The sequence below is a fragment of the Apteryx mantelli genome, chromosome 6, assembly GCF_036417845.1.
Source record: "Apteryx mantelli isolate bAptMan1 chromosome 6, bAptMan1.hap1, whole genome shotgun sequence".
Lineage (NCBI taxonomy): Eukaryota > Metazoa > Chordata > Aves > Apterygiformes > Apterygidae > Apteryx > Apteryx mantelli.
This window is the reverse complement of record NC_089983.1, coordinates 21,497,658-21,514,745: the sequence shown is the minus strand read 5'-3', so window position 1 is coordinate 21,514,745 and position 17,088 is coordinate 21,497,658. Positions and strand designations below refer to the sequence as shown.

The 17,088-nt window shown below is 40.0% G+C and overlaps 1 long non-coding RNA gene across 1 annotated transcript in view; it reads right to left on the bottom strand.

The window, feature by feature from the left end:
* Positions 1-12,076, bottom strand: part of LOC106499176 (uncharacterized) — a 61,838-nt gene extending 49,762 nt beyond the window's left edge. Inside the window, exon 1 of the long non-coding RNA XR_001295110.2 lies at positions 11,745-12,076. This is a non-coding gene — a long non-coding RNA (uncharacterized lncRNA). The remainder of the gene's footprint in view (positions 1-11,744) is intronic.
* Between the last annotated feature and the right edge of the window lie 5,012 nt (positions 12,077-17,088).

Genomic DNA, 17,088 nt, shown 5'->3' with positions numbered 1-17,088 from the left:
GATTTTCTTGGCTAAAAAACAAAAACAAAACAAAACCACACACACAGCCCCAGGAAACAGAGCAGTCACATTTCATAAAAGTATCCAGATATTAAAAAATAAAAACTACTATGGGAAGTAAAATTAAGGGAATACCTAGCTGTTCCAGCAGAAATACAGACACTATAGGGCATGACAACACTCATTTTAAAAAGTGATACTTAACACAAGAAATCTAATATCCCACCAGCCCAGAAGGGAATCTACAACAGGGTGAAGCAGCCAGGCCAAGAACAAGCTCAAAACCTCTGGCAGCGTACCTAGCTCAAGCCCTAATTCAGTACTGCATGCACTAGCTTTCTACAAACAAGTTTTCACCTTTATATATTCATTTTCACCTTTATATATTCATTTTCACCTTTATATATTCATTTTTAATGAAGTTTTTAGATATGATTTAACCCATACTTCCAAAAGTAATGTTCGAAAGCAAGGGGAGTTATTGTAGTCTCCAAATTATCTGACACTATTGACTTCTAAAAAAGAAAAAGAAAGAGAGAGAGAAGAAAAAACCCTGTTAAATCATCTGTAGACATTATTTTACATTTCACTGTCAAACTGAAGAAAAAAAAAAGATCCTCCCAACACTCCCATATATTTTGAATAGCCTGATCCTGATAGGATCCCTTCTAAATGAAACTTAAATCTGACAGCTATCTTATCTGACATAGTGCCATGTTGATAGCTTTAGTTAATCCACTGTTGAAACCAGCATAGATAACTAGAGGGTGGCTTTCAAACACTTCTAATACTTTCTAGGGAACATCTAGTAAGAGATCATTCAGTGGCAGCTAAGCAACATACACTTATTTAAAACTGACCTCTCCCCTTCCCTCCCACAGCATAACTAATCAGCCATTTACACTGCTCTAGATCAAATCCAGAGGCCAAGAACACCATCCTGGGCTAATTTGATTCCTTGCTCTATTAAAATCACTTGTCTTAGTGCTTACTCCCTTACATGTTCTCAAGATTAAGTCGTCAGTATAAAAATGGATGTCTTTCAGAAGAAAAATTTTCAGAATGTTGAAAAATATCAAATTCAATACATCTCAAAGAACATTTTCTTGTTTGCACTTATTAAAAGCATTCCAACTAAGTCTGCAGGAATGTTACCATCTAGTTTTGCAGTAGACTGATAACATCACACCTTCTGGATGTGAATTACAATTTCTTCTTTATTATGGTAATTTCTAGAGCCTAAGCTTAGCATTGTGGTTACGGTATGTACCCAAAGTAGCACCTGCCTTGTAAAAACTGCATTCTAAATGAGTGACAAATAGACATTTGCAAGAAAAGGCCACAGGATCTGACCCACCACTTCAAACCTCACTGAGCTCCAAGCTTCTTAGTGAACAATTGGTCTTCCGTTATCAAATCTAGTAGTGAATTTTAAATTCAAATGTTCATATATACAGACAAATGTGCTAAGAAGAATGTGCACAACTGAGTCACACAGTTGAAGTCTTTTCATACAACACAATCTGTCACCATTTACCCAGCTTGTTCTTTGTCTAGGAGCATTGTAGCAATCTGAACGCATCAAATTGCTCTAAGTTTCATAACCTTTTTTGTTCACAGTATGATTTTCATGAAGCTGCAGGCACAAAAATACTTTTTTTTTTAATTTTAATAGGGCAAGCTGCTTTAATACTGATGTTATTTAACATTCAAAGAAAACATTGTATAATGTGTATTAAATACAATAAAGGCAATAGACAAGGTAACTACAAACACAAGATTAATTAATGACCATATCATGCAGTTTGGGTAGATACAGCTGCTCATTGCTTAAAAGGAAGTATTTTGTCATAATTACTTAGGCACAACTTGAAGTATTTCCAATTCTAAAAACATGAGCAAAAGAGATCCCACATTGCTGCATTATTAACAGTAGGGTAACACTGATGTTGGTATGGCTAATGACAGTGTGCCTTTTCCTCATTTGAGGTGTTATTGGTCTCCCCTTTACTACGCCTACATTAAATAAAGGTGAACTAGAATTTATTTTAAATTTTTGCATCTAATTCCCTGTTTATGACAATCTGGTTGTTGATCAAACTCCTCCCATAATATAACACACAAAAAACTAACTGTGCAACCGGTGCTTTCTTAACATAGAAAACAACTGGTTTTAGTTAATTCAATGCCAAATACTTCAGCTGCACTTTAAAAAGAAGCATCTTTTATGAAGCTAGTTAAGGACATTTAAAGATTGGGGCGGGGGGCGGGGGGGGATTTAAGATTATATAGGCCCTGCTCCAGTAAGTCCTAAGTAAACTGCTCTACTGAAGTCAAAAGAATCATTTGGGTATTTAAAGTCTACTTTATATTTTACTAGGCATATTTCTCATATCAAATGTATCCCCAATTAATGCAGATTCTTGTTTTCGCTCAAAGGAAATCCCTTTCAAATAAAGCAAATCCTAATCCTTAGCACATATTTCTAGCAACAGTAGTATTTTCATAATGAAAAGCACACCTGAAACTTTTCTGGGGTAGCTGTGATCAAATAATGCTGATCTTGCCAGTTTTCCATTACCAAATTGAGGTCTAGAAGAACTGAGGTAACAGACCGAAAACTGTATTCATTTTTCATTAAGGAAGCAGTCTAGCAGCATGTATTAACATAGTGTCTACTTTAAATCAAGTGACAGAATTATTCTGAGATCCAGGAGTGCCTGGCTGATGGCCCAATAAGTACAGATTTTTCAAACCAGACAAGAGTGACAGTATCATTTACTATTGCTTTTCATGCTAGGAAAAAAAAGCATGCAAGAGTCATCTTTGATATTCATGTCAGTTTTTAATCAGTATTTGTCCCTGTCCACCCATAACCTAGAGATAACAGACTGCTAAATGGTTCCTCTAGAAGCAGTAGCAGTTAAGAGCACTCAGGAACGCAAAGGGTCAGATGTAACATAAGCAATGAAGATCCACCAGAACAGGCACAACTGAGCCTTCTTCTGTGGTACTTGCCTTTGAGTAGAGCCAGCTGCAAACCTTTGAAAGAAGTGACCTGCCACCACCTTTTACCACATACCTAGAGCTGCGTGCTTCAGTCAAAATAATAATTTTCAAAACTCAACTAAGAAACAAAGCATGTGAGAAAGTCTCAACCTTCAGTTAGAGTTGGGGGGGGGGGAAAAAGAAAAAAAAACCACACACACACACACAAAAACCCACACACTATAGAAGTCTTTTTATTCCTACATTGCACAGTAACACAAACATGCTGCTTCCATCCTTTCCCCAGCTGCGTTCAGGCTTTTTTTAGCTACAGGACAAGAGACAAATTCACAGTATTGCCCAACAGGGAAAGGTTCTTGTGCACCATGGACCTGACTACACTGTCTCACATGTCTGTCTTCATATTTAATCTGACACTACACATTTTATATTCATAATAACACAAAGGGAATATAGGCAATGCGTTTCACAGACTGAAAGGTAAATAGACAGCTTTCATGCAATTTTTGTATCAAAGCACTGTATTTTTGTTCTCTCCTGAAGAACTTATGTTCTTTGTATTGTAATTTCCTTTAACCTTCAATAAGCCATTGAAACTGAAAATATAGGGTTGTTCTGTGCTCACAGGAAAAAAAAAAGGCAGAAACTTTATTAAAAGATGTAGTAAAGCCCTGAAGTTGTCAGTTTTCCATTACTCTAATGTGATTTTTCTCTTTGTTTATTATACAGTGCATAACAACTTGGATCCAAAAGGCTGTAGGCTATTATTAAAAGGAAAATTTAGCAGCTTTAGCAACAGAAGGTTCCCACCACTAGATGATAACAAAGATTACAAAGAAAAATTTTATTGCCGCCTGATCATTGCAATGGAAATATTGAAACAGGGCAATTATCCTACCCCCGCTTCTTTTCTTAAAGGAAGTTTTTCATATGAAAAGTACCTATATACTTCACCCTGCATGGCTTACTTTAGGCAAAGAGAAACTATAACCAAGAGTGTCGGAGTGGGAGACGGACCCGGAGTAACGATGAGTCTCAATATGAGTATGGTCATTCTCCCTTTATTAGAGCTTACACAGAGTATATATAGACAAGCAATAAGCATGCACTAGCAGTAGCTGTATGATTGGTTTACAGTCTCTGTTCACGCGCCTGAAGCGAATACACGATTGGTGCAAAGTTGCTGTTCACGTGGAGGGGCTTGTCAGCCCCCTCCTTTACTTGTTTACCACTACTTATCTTCCCCTTCTGTAATGGTCTAGGAATGCTCAAGGACAGTTCACATAGCCGCAGGGATCCTCCCTCCATCGTGAAGAGAGGATGGCTCACTTCTGAGAGATCATGCCCCTTTTCACTTAACCATTCTTCCACACAAGAGAGAAATCATAAAACAAGTTCTCCCTCAGTAGCACAGCTGTACCAACACTACTTAAAGTACTGGATACCTCTGCAGACAGCCTAAGCCAACTAAAAGATCTCTAGGTAGTATAAGTCAACATAACTCTATTGAGATCAGAGGAACTGTATACTCAGACATACACAAACACAGAGTCCAGTTCAGGCCCTGAGACCCTTGAATTATGTTTGTACTTGAACTTTATGAAGTGCACATTACTGATCTAGTTGATGCTAATAGCCTATAATCTTCAATGGGAGCAAGCATAGGTCAATGTGGGATCTTTCAGGAAAACTATCCTTAGACATACAGCATCCACACTTAACATAAGCCATAGTAACACCATTATTTCCTTACTCAATTCATGTTTAGTCGATAGTTTATTGAAAATAGCACTGTAGTTTCTGTGTCAGATACTGCTCAGTTATTGAGCAAAAGCATCAAACATCAGGTAAACAGAAGTGGTTGGGACTCTGGACACAAGGTGACAGTGAGGTGGATTGAAAACTGGCTGAACTGCTGGGCTCAGAGGGTTGTCAGCAGCATGAGGTCCAGCTGGAGGCCAGTCATTAGTAGCGTACCCAGGTGTCAATATTGAGTCCAAGACTATTTAACATCTTCATTTATAATCTGGAGAATGGGACAAAGTGCACCCTCAGCAAGTTTGCAGAAGACAAAACCAGGAGGAGTGGTTGATACACCAGAGGGCTGTGCTGCCATTCAGAGGTACCTCAACAGGCTGGAGAAACGGGCAGAGAGGAACCTCAGAGTTCAAGAAAGGGAAGTGCAAAGTCCTGCACCCAGGGATGAATAACCCCATGCACCAGTACAGGCTGAAGACCAACCCCTTTCTCTTTACAGAAAGAGACCCTGGGGGTCCTGTCTGACAAGTTGAACACGGGCCAGCAATGTGGCCTTGTAGCAAAGGCCAACAGTATCCTGGGCTGCATTAGGAAGAGCATTGCCATCAGGTCAAGGGGGGTGATTCTTCCCCTCTACTTAGTACTGGTGAGGGCACATCTGGAGTGCTGTGTCCAGTTCCAGGCTCCCCAGTACACTTCAATACCTACTGGAGTGAGTCCAGCAAAGGGCCACAAAGACAATTAAGGGACTGGAGCATCTCTCATATGAGGAGAGGCTGAGAGATCCTAGACTGTTTAGCCCAGAGAAGAGAAGGCCCCGAGGGATCTTATCCATATGTATAGATACATGATGGGAGGGTGCAAAGATGACTGAGACAGACTCTTCTCAGGGGTGCCCAGTGATAGGGCAAGAGGCAATGGGCACAAACCAGAACACAGGAAATTCCATCTGAACCTAAGAAAACACTTTCTCCACTGTGAGGGTGGTTGAACGCTAGAATGGGTTGACCAGGGAGGTTGTAGAATCTCCATCCTTGAAGATATTCAAAATTTGACTTTATACAGTGCAGGGCAACCTGCTCTAGCTCACTCTGCTTGACAGGGGGTTGGACTAGATCTTCAGAGGTCTCTTCCAACCTCAACTATCCTGTGATTCTGTGAACCCCTTGCCACATGGTATTGTTGAAGACACAGACAGACACTTGCCAAGTTCATGGAAGAAAACCCTTTATTGAGGTTTATTAATTTAATAGAAACACTTCTATCCCAGGAAGTCTCTGTCAGGAAGCAGCAAAGGCAGGCTGCTCCACAAGAGAAGGCAAGCAGGGAGAAAGGCAGGCAGGTTCTACCTCATCAACATGAGCCAGGAAGTTGAGTCTGTTAAGTCTGGGCTAGGATCAGGTCCTGAGACAGCAATCAGGGTCAACCTCAGTTGACTGATCAGCCAGCAAGTCTGTAGTTATGAGGCAGGTCCAAGGCCAAGCTATGAAGTCAAGTCCACAGGTCAGGATCAGAATCAAGAAGGTACAAGACCAGGGGCCAATGTAGCTGCAATGCCTTTGCAACCCAGCTCAAGCGGGGGACAAGTGGGAGAGCTTCAGCTTAAGAGCAGCTCCCAAAGGTAAGTGGGACAGCCCTTGCTCAGACTTCTAACCTTCTTCACAGCAGTTCTCATCAGTGAGCTGGCTGACCTTGAACTCAACCAACTAAACTCCTGGACAGAGGGGGGCAGTACACTCAGGGCCCTGACAGTCACTGAGCTTCAGAGACCTCAGAGTTAGAGGCTGGGAAGAGAATAAGATGCTTTGACCATAAATGCCTAGACACACACACACACTTTTTCCATTAAGTGTCTGCTTTTGGTCATGATCAGAGACATAATACCAGGCTAGACAGACCTTTGCTCTGAGCTGGTAATGGCAGCCCTCTCATTCCTAAACAGCCTGAAAGAAAGTGGGTCTCCATTGGCCTAAGTCAGGTCTGTCATATTTTGCTGGACCTTTGATTGTCTTCAAGAAATAAATTGCTAGAGCAGCTGTGTATGGGAAAATGCACAATAATAATGCCGTACCCTGCTTACACAGCAACTCCCCACCCCAGCACTTGAGAAGTGGGTGTTAAGAGAAACAGCCCTCTGGGGTGGAAGAGATCTGCTGTACTGCAAATCCCAGTTTCTAAGATCAAGGCTGTCATCCCAATATTAATTAGTAATACAGTATGGATTTTATAGACATTAAGTAATTGTTCCATAGAAGAGAAACTCTCTGGCGTTCGTGCTAGACCTCCACCTAATTAAACTGCACAGTTGCGGAACATCACTACTGCCCCGTTTTGAGAAGATTGCCCCTTTAGACCCATCTGAGTCACCTATGCTGTAACTGACCTGAGGTCAAATATCCTTCCCAAAAAACAACCACCACCAAGAAAGAAATACTCCACTCCTTAATCACACAGCAACTTTGCTAATTAACCTAGACCCTTGCTGTCATCTAGCAATAACTCCCACGTTTTGCATTTGAGGGACAGCAGTAATGGGCTGCTTCCTTGATCTGAATCCATACATGTAGAGAGCAGATTAAGGAATGGAGCTATAGCTATACATGCTAGGCCTCTGCTGAAAATCCAGATGTCCCAGTCCTTGAAAAGAATTGAAGTGCCTCCTGCAGCATAAGTATTTTGTAGTATACTATACATATAATGGGTGCTTGTGTACATATATGCATATTTGTTGCCTCGATTTTTAATTAGTAGTTCACAAAAGAGTAACTACCCATTAACAAGATGAGAACAAATACTGTACCACATCATCTATGTTACTGTCTTCTAAAATGCAGAGAAGTTGTTTGCTAAAACTCACCACTTTCTGTACTTTCACCAAGTCTCTACAATTCCAGACAAAACACAGCATTGAAAGAAAGTTAAAGTTGTGCCAGAGCGCTAATATCAAAGAAATTCACAAATACAAAATATACCATATGTCTTGCTGTAAAGAGAAAGTGCCTGTGAACATGCTCATCAGTTTTGAGAGGCACATCATCCAGGCCTTGAAAGAAATTACTGCAGTTCTCCGTTTGAAGCTGAGAGTTATTGACCAAATAGATTTGGAGATCTTCCAGCTTGTTAAAGGTGCTAATGATTCATGTATGCAATTTTTGAAGAAAGAGATGAGCTTCAACAGTGTGTTTGATTTTTCTGTCAAAAAGTCAAGCTGCACTTGAGGTTGTGCAAGTCCTGTTATCTGCCTGAACGTGCCAAGATGCTTAAGGGAAAAATTATGCTTCGGTACCCCTCCCCCCCCCCAAGCTTACTTACCTTCAATAAACCGAATATATGGGTTCTCCCTATTGAAAAGCTTACTTTTAAACCGAGTAGATTCACATTTGTGTCCAGCATCGCTGTGTGATTAACATTGTTCCAAACAGCATCGGAGAGTCCTACAAAAAAAGTGCTCTTTAATTTCATGCCGAGTTTAGCACACATCATCAAAAGCCTTTTGACTGAAGGAGACAACAAAGGAAGAGCCTGTGGGAAACGATCCTGTATGGGCACATTTTGCAAGCAATGCCATAGCAAAGTTTTGCTGCAGTACATGGCTGTCATATTGCCTGTCACTGTATGTGCATGTGGGGTGGGGGGAAACCAACCTGTTAAAGCTTTTGTTTCTTTATAGCAATTACCTTGAAGAAGGGGGCGGGGTGAGGAGATGAGAGTCTCATGTAGGAAGAGTAAATCTAATAAGCATCCAGAAGAGGATAGCTATTCTTTTGTCTCTTGATATATCATGCTTCTAAGTTTTCAAAGGGGTTTTTTTGTTTTGGGGTTTTTTTTGTTTTTTTTTTTTTTACATTATTCATTTTCTTATGTTTCGAGTTACTTCATACAAATAAAATCACAGAAGTTTCAACAAGAGGCAATCAAAGTGGCAAAAGATAAAAAACAGGAAATTGGACTACATTATTCATGAAAACCAAGGAATAAGTGAAAAGGTTTCACAAACAAAAGAGCATATTCTGAATCACAGCCTAGAAAGATAAGTGGATAATTTGAGACAAGACTCTTGTTTCCAAGCTCACAGCTGAAAATTCCTTGTTAATGTCCTACCAAGTTTTCATGACATTTAAAGTGGAAAAACAGTCTCTTTTCACAGTCTTGAAGGCATACAGGAAAAACTAAATCATGACTAGCTGTCATTATCAGCAATGATGGATCAATCAGGTCAGTACATTTCAAAATCAAGAAAGAAGATAAACCTATTCAGAGACAAAGCTAAGTATATATGTTATATACATATGCATATCAATAGTCTCAAATTATTCAGTTTTGCTCTCTTAAGGGAAATTAGTTTCTCAATAAGACGAGTTCCACGTAAACTACTCTGAAGTGCAGAAACATGAATGAAAGTTAGGAAGACAGATCAGTTTCGCTGTAAAAATTTCTCTTACAAGTTCTGGTAGTAGTTGGTCTGGGGAAACCCTGTTCAACTGAAGTCAAACTCCATGTAAGATGTGCTTTGAGCTCAGAGCCCCTAACTGTGTATAAATAAAATAAATGATTGCCATGAAAAGAATACACGGTAAGTTAATCCTCTTTAAAGATCACAAAGGTATAGTACAAGGAAAATAAAATTACTCAAAGAAAGATTTTCTAAATGAAATTTTGACAACAAGCTGAAGTTTAAATGGGGAAATATTTAATATTTAAGTAAGTATTGGACTTGCTGCATTTTTCAGTTTACCTTAGTTGTACGACTCTATCCCAGAGACACGTGTGTATCACAGGCTTTTTTGATGGCAAAGACTGAATACATTATACTGCAGAACGATTTTTCTGATGGAACATTGAAACAATTATATTATCACATAATAAATTCACCCATAACAAGGAGACATTCACAGTGTAAGACTAACTTTGAGTAAAATAACATAATTGCACAGAATTGTAGCGCTGTGGGTGGGGAGGGGGAACAAGCTTTTAACAGGCAATAAGCCTTCAAACTGACCTTTCAAGAAGGCTGGCACATTAATGTAATCAAACATCAATATTCAGACTGATAACAGGGTTTTCTTTTTAACATTTTCAAGATGCTACAGCAGTAGGCCAACCAAACAAGCCGTTTGTGTATTAGTTTTTCTAAAGGAACTCCCGGAAGCACAACCAGAACATCATTAAGTCTAAACTGAATGAATACATGCAGAAACGTTTTTGGTTTGCTACAGGAAATTCTCCAGTACAACTTCTTAGTAAATAATTTTCTTGCTTTTGAAGAGACACATCACAAACAACCCATCTATCAGCCTGTGCCTATGAAACTTTCCCTGTTCTCTATCTTCAGGGCAGGTAAGATGTGAAGCACCTGACTGGTGGACATAAGTGAAACTGGATAGCAACAAAGAGCATATATTTTATACATATTTACACACACAGGTAATTAGCTACAGAGAGACTAAAACTAGTAGTTTGCACTCACTCACCCAAATTACACCCTACAAAGCCTTTCTGCAGAAACAAAAGGTCTTCCTCTCTGAAACAGAGGGGAAAAAAGGGGTTGGGGGGAAGTTGGACCTTTTTCAATACTTTTCATGATAACATGAATGGCAAGTGTTAAGTTTTTTTCAGTCATGGCTCTGCTAAGGAAATGCTCTAAATGCTGGTTGGCTTTAAACTTACACATTAAAAAAAATGCCCATTTTAACTTCTTTATAAGAAAAAGACATTGCAAGATTTCATAAGAGAAGCCCAAGACACCTTTTTGCTCTTTTCTGAAACAAAGTCTCAAGTCAGAGAAAGAAATTGAGAGAACAGTGGGATACGACTTCTTCAAAGAAGCAACATGATCCAGTTAACCAATTTCTCAAAACAAAAATCAAAAGCCATAGAGCAAGCACTGCTGGGCTGGCACCACGCCACATACTAACAGACAAGGCATGACCCATGTGAGACACAGCATCCGTGCATCCATGTACTGCAACACTAGCTCGATTTTATGCCTTTCTTTCCATAGGAGATATGCTCCAGCAAACATTATTTAATGCACCGTGATTCACTAACCATGTTATGCAGCAGTAATGTAAAAAAAAAAAAAAAAAAAGTTGAAAGAAAAAATACAGTTGTTTTAAAGCATAAAATACTGGGGAACGCTTGTGTCAGAGAGCTGACAGCAATGAGATGACTCACAGGTCATGCAATGGCCATCGTGTTTCATGGGTGTAAGTACTGCCTTGCGCCCCGGCCTGGGACACACGCACAACAGCAATACACACAACGCAGCTTCCAGATGTGCCTTACCAAACACCTGGGCCTCTGCAAGACATTTTTTACTCCGCCCAAGCCAGAAACTTTGGCACTCCCTGATGAAATTACTTCCAGGCCAGCATTAAAGTAGTACAGTCTCCCCCCATGATATATTTTTAAGACCTGGGTTTCCAGATATGCCCCTGCCCAGGCACCGCCTGGGACATGGAAACCCACCCCAGCCCTTGCTGCAAGTGACCACATCAGCAATGAGGGAAACGGGAAAGAAAAGCTCAGGCCCCTTCGCAGTGCATCTACCACCATCCCGTTTGCACTTAAGGCTAGACTTAGCAAGCCCTAAGACAATAAACAAGCAGGTCTCCCACTCACTGTATCAGCTTCTCTTCTCACCAAGCAGCACGCTTACTCTGTGCTTCAGGAAACCTGCTAAGCTCCTACCTGGCTGCCATCTTTCCGATTCAAATAGATCCACCAAAAATCCTGCATACTTTTATTTTTGCCTTAATCTCATCCTTCCCTTTCTACAAGGGAAGGATTTCACTAAAAGTCCCCCACCTACACTTCAGCAGTTGACGGTGGAAGTGCTTCAAGCAGCAGCATGGTAGCAAACAGGTCTGCTAGCCAAGCTAACTTAAACAGATCTTCTCTGCTCTTGCGGATCACTTTATTACCTTAACTGGTGCAAACTGGAGCCCACTTTTTACACCTGACCAAATTCAGCTTACCTAACAGAGGGGAGAGGGGATGACTGCTTGCTTGCTTGCTTGCTTTTTAGGAGGCCGGTTTGGTCGCTGTTGCTGTCCAGCCGCGGCATCTCAGCGTTTTGTGAGGAAATGCAACGATTCTGCAGGTTAAAAACTGAGGGCAGCAAGGTCCTTCCCACAAGGATTTAAGTGTATAACGCAGAAATGCCAACACAGAAAGAACTCCCACCGTCTGGCCTACCCTCACCGAAAGCCGACCTTTCTAACAACGGCCTCTTAAGGAGCCGCTAACGAGCCGCTCCGTTACCCTCCCCTCAACCCCTGCGGAGGAGCGGTGCCGCCAGGAGCCGCCCGCGCTCCTTCCTTCCCTGCCGAGCACCGCGCGCCCCTCCTCCGCGCCCCTCCTCCGCGCCCCTCCTCCGCGCCCCGGGCTTTGACGTCATTCTTTGCGACTGCCGCCTCTGCGCAGGTGTTAGCAAAACTTGCCCCGCTTTTGCAGGGGAGAGAAGCGGCCTCCCTCTTACGCGGTAGTGCAGTGCTAATAAAACAGTCGATAAGCTCACTAAGCCGATTGAAAAGAAAAAAAAAGTAAACTTAGCTGATTTTTTGTTCCAAACTAGGCAACGGGAAATGAGTACATTATGCTTTAATGAAGCTAACCTTTGTTTAACTGTGTTTGTCCTTACCACTTCAGTCCATATCCCAACCCCACTGACAGAATAAACTGGACAAATAAAATTTGGTCCCCAGCCATCAAGAAAAAAAAATCTGAAAATGTTTAATTTTAATCACCAAAAACAATACCATTGGTTGTCACTACTTACCACATTTGCAAGCAATTATGTAAGTCTTCAAGGAACATGAACACAAATTTCCTATTTAACGCTTCCTTTTTAGCTGCTTATTTTTCTTCATGATTTGGCAGATCTCTATTTATAAGTCACTGTGACTGAACTGTCATTTATAGCAGTATGGTAATTATGGATATATGAACCTTGTAAATGCTCTTCAGTAGAGCTGGAAAAAAGTTAGGAAATGCAGATGTTTTTAGCTGACCAGCGGATGCACACTGAAGGCCTCAGGTGACCAAGTGCACATACGAATTTGCAGTCTGCAAGGGCAGTTACCTAGAAAGAGACTCCATCAGTTACATACAACACACTTTGGTTTGCACATCTAAAAATCAACTTGAGCCCTCCTCTCTCCCCTCTCAGCAGAGGAAGAGTTTCTCCAGCTGAGCTGTTAGGAATACAAATACTTTCAGCTGTATTAAGCACCTGGCAGGAACAGGAAAAATACATCAAAGGAGTAAGAACAAATTATCAGTGATGGACGTGTCTCAAATCTGCCGTGACTAGTTTTGCAGGAAGGTGAATCAGAATTCAGGAAAGAGATGCTGACAAACAGCATTAGGAGAAGCAAAATCCAGTCAGAACTTGCTAATATGTTCTGGTAACATGGTCCTATTCATTTATGTACAAACAGAAATAATGAGGGTGATTTATTTTAGGTATCTTAAAGTCTTTAAAGAACAAATCTAATGCCCCAGAGAAACAGAGATGATAAGACAATGGAGAAGAAAAAACGTGGGTTTCTTTTTAATATGAGGGTGATGTACTGAGTTACACTGACATGCTTAATAGAAATATAGTTTTCCTGAGGGAACTCTTCCTTTAAAGATGCTCTGTTAAAGCCAGTTAAATATATCTAATAAGCTGTGCAGAGGTCATATTTCATAATACTAATCAGTTTGAAATCAGGTACGAAATGAAACTGTCCTGTACCAGGCTCGTTGACTCTGAGTGATTCCTGAACACCATACATTATCAGCAATAAAACCAAGAAAAATAGGGTCTAAGTTAAAATTCTCAGAAATTGAGGGAAGTAACTAAGGAAGGTTAGTCTAGAATGAGCAGATTCCCTTTCCCCAAGAAGACCCTTGGAAAGCAGTTTAATTCTGAAATTCTGCAAAGCATTTGCTATTTTGATAGATTTCAGTTTTCAGTTTATTTCAGTTAATCCAGGTCAAGCAGCTTTCCTGGGAAAGTGATCTGGAGAAGTACTGAAGCTGCAGGAGTTTGCTACTTTTCCTGTAAAATGACACATGCTATTTAGGTTTGCTGTTAAAATCTTTCAGAGAAAAAAATGACACTGTGGAAACAGATGGACATGTCCAGAGGGCAAAAATGAACAAAGATGAAAATTCCATTCTTGGGAAATAATCTAAGTAGAAAAAAAGTTAATACAACAGCGCATCCAGTTAGAGCACAGGTTTGGAAATATCATTGATCTGCTCTGTTCCAATAGACAAGGTACAAGCAACCAAGATTTGAAATAATGACATATGTAGAGAAATGTTTAGCTAACCTACTTTCTTAAACATGCTGTAACTAAAAATATATCATAATTTAAAAGTAAGCCATAGTTTAAAAACAATAACTTAATCTAAAGGTTTTTTTTAAAATATGCCCACTTGTGTAAGAAACAAGTTTTGAAACTTGGCAGACTAAATTCGAGAAGCCTCACTTGTAAGACAGTCGAGTCAATCTAGATAGCTGCAATAGAGCAGTCCTTTCACACGAGGACACATGAAATTGGACCCTAGCAGTTTGCTGTATTTTGATGATAGGAAAAAAATGAGATCAGTAATTGAACAGAAGAGATGGCTTTGACATTCATAAATGGAGGTAAAAGTGTCATGTTGTTATCATAAAAAGCCAGTGCTACAGGACCATTTTTGCCCAAAGCCTAGGGGTGGGTCTGCAAGACATTTGTCTTTTAGTGAATGCCCTGTATCTCCTCTCAAAGAGATGAAAAGATTTTTAAACTAGAAGGAGCCTCATTACAATAAAAAAGGCATTACTATAATATAGACCAACATATTTAACTTTTTAAGTTTGGAAAAGCAACTGGGCAAGACAGAATAAAAATAAGGATTTATAAACAACTCTGCCTGTTCACTATGTTTTTATTTCTGCCAAAATTCTGAGTTGAAGAAAATTATGCCCAGTCCTCTGAACCTCCAGGATATTAATTTTATCACCTCTGAGGCCTAGATAACTGCTCCTTGCTGCAAAGTCCTTAGTCTGGTATCATGAGTCACTTGAATGCCTTGTGGACTCTATAATAGTCTTTCCCTGACTGTGCTCAGTGGATCCCAGGGGAAGAAAAAATACCCTCCCACTGCTCATTCCCACGAGGTTTATCTGCCCCAGTCACCTCTTAGAGCAACTTAGCATATAACAGGAACACAAAATTAAAATCATCCCTGACAGTTAGCATTAGCTGAAGCAAACATAAACAACCTAACACAGTAACTCAGCAGGGGCTGACAGTAATAGAGGCATGCACCTAAAATACAGGCATAATTATATTCAGCTAGAAAAGGGTATGATTTGTAAACTGAACATATACCTGGGAGAGATTTGGAGCTTGCAGAGCTTGTAAGTGCTTGCAGAGCACCTTCTAGAGCATGATACTAAAATAGATGGAATTAAGTCCAGAGCTGCATTATGGACATATCAGTCTGATTTAAATGTAAAATAACTGTCCAGTGTCACATGAAATGTAGATGTATAGATTATGACTTTCAGTGATACATCCAAGGAAAATAATTACACCTATTAACACAGGGTACGCAGGACAGCATATTCCCAGCCCCTCTTATTAATTTGAAGTGATTCAGGAAATTGTTGAGGCTCATTATAGGCCAAAAATCACAGGCTAAGTGAACGAGCTAATAGTAGCACAAGAAAAATTAACCCCTTGAAGCAAAGGAAGCAGAGATTTGCTTCTGTAGTCCTGAAGGGGAAAAAAAAAAACAAAAAAACACAGTTCTGTAAATCTTAATTCTCTACCTCACTTTTCTGAGATAGCTTTTCTAGAGGTTACTTGGCTAAACAAGTAATTATATACATTTGTTTTCACTAAGCATTCTGTATCTGAAATGAACATCTTTAGCAATAGACAACATTTTAATGGGAATGGATTTAAGGAATGTTTAATGTCATATGAGTAACATCACTGCAAGCCCTCATTATCCTCAACTCCCAGATGATAGCAATATAAAAATTAATATAGTACATAAACTGCAGAATTGCATTGGAAAAGCTCACATTGTTTTTTCACCAGAAAGTCATAAAGGAGAATGCCTGGATTAGGAGAAACTGATGTCAGGGTTGTTGGATACTTGCAGGTGAATAAAGAGAAAGCAAAACAAACAATCTTGCTTCTCAGAAATGATGCTGTTCATGTCTCTGAGGAGAAAGAGCAGCTCTAAACAGTTGACATGTTACATTGAACCTTGCAGTTCTCTGGAGCCAGAACCTAAGATAAATGATACTGCAGAGAAAAATGTAAGGTTATGTTCAAATTGGTGATCTGAACTGTTGAACGCCCTGACATGGGGTGTAAAGGTATGTGGGTTTACCTGAGCATGCCCTCTGGGACTGTGTTAGAGGACTATGGGAGGCAGACCAAGCCACCTAGGTGCAATCTGGTACATACGGCATGCAGGGAATGGTTGCGATGATCCTGCGATCCCTTGCATCACCTCTGTGCATTGTGCATTGTCCTAGCGGATGACAGAGGCCACAACGGAGCCTGGGAGCACATTCATAATTACGCCAAGGGGTGGTCATTGGTCCCCTGAATGCTCCCTGGCACAGTTTTACTCAGCGTAATTTGCCCTCCGCTGAATGTGTTCACTCTTCCATGCTTAAAGGGGCCTGCACAGGACTGAAAATTGCAATTTATTGCATACATATTCAGAATAACTCACAAATCTTAGCTGAAACTAACTGAACATCAATTTTAAAAACATATTTTGAATGAGCATGTCACTGATGGCCCAAGAGCATTTTCTGTAGGTCTCCAATCAAGGAGTTGAATAATGCAATAATTGTTGGCATTTTCTGTCAAAGACTTTACAAAACATCATCTAAAAAAATCACTTCTTCTAGGACTAGGCAGAAGGATGAGAGAAGAAAGACTGGATTTCAGCATATCATGACAAAACTCAGCAGGAGTCTCTACAGGAAAAGCTACAAAGCATATTTCATTTGAAGCAATGAACTTTAATAGGAATTTCATTTTACACATGAATGTACCCTGTGCGATAATCTCCAGTCTGTTTATTCATCAGCTGGAACCCAGGATTAGAATGTGAAGGTGACAGAAGCAGTGAATTTTGTATTCCCGAAGGGTAAGGAAAGGTATTAACCTTTTTAATGATTCTTCATTCAAACCCAGCTTTCACATTAAAAAGTATAATATTATGCAGTAAAATCGATTTTATTTTCTCTGTGATCTTAAGCAAGAAAGGAAATCCAAGTTTATAGTGTGAAGAAACAGTGAATATCAGTGA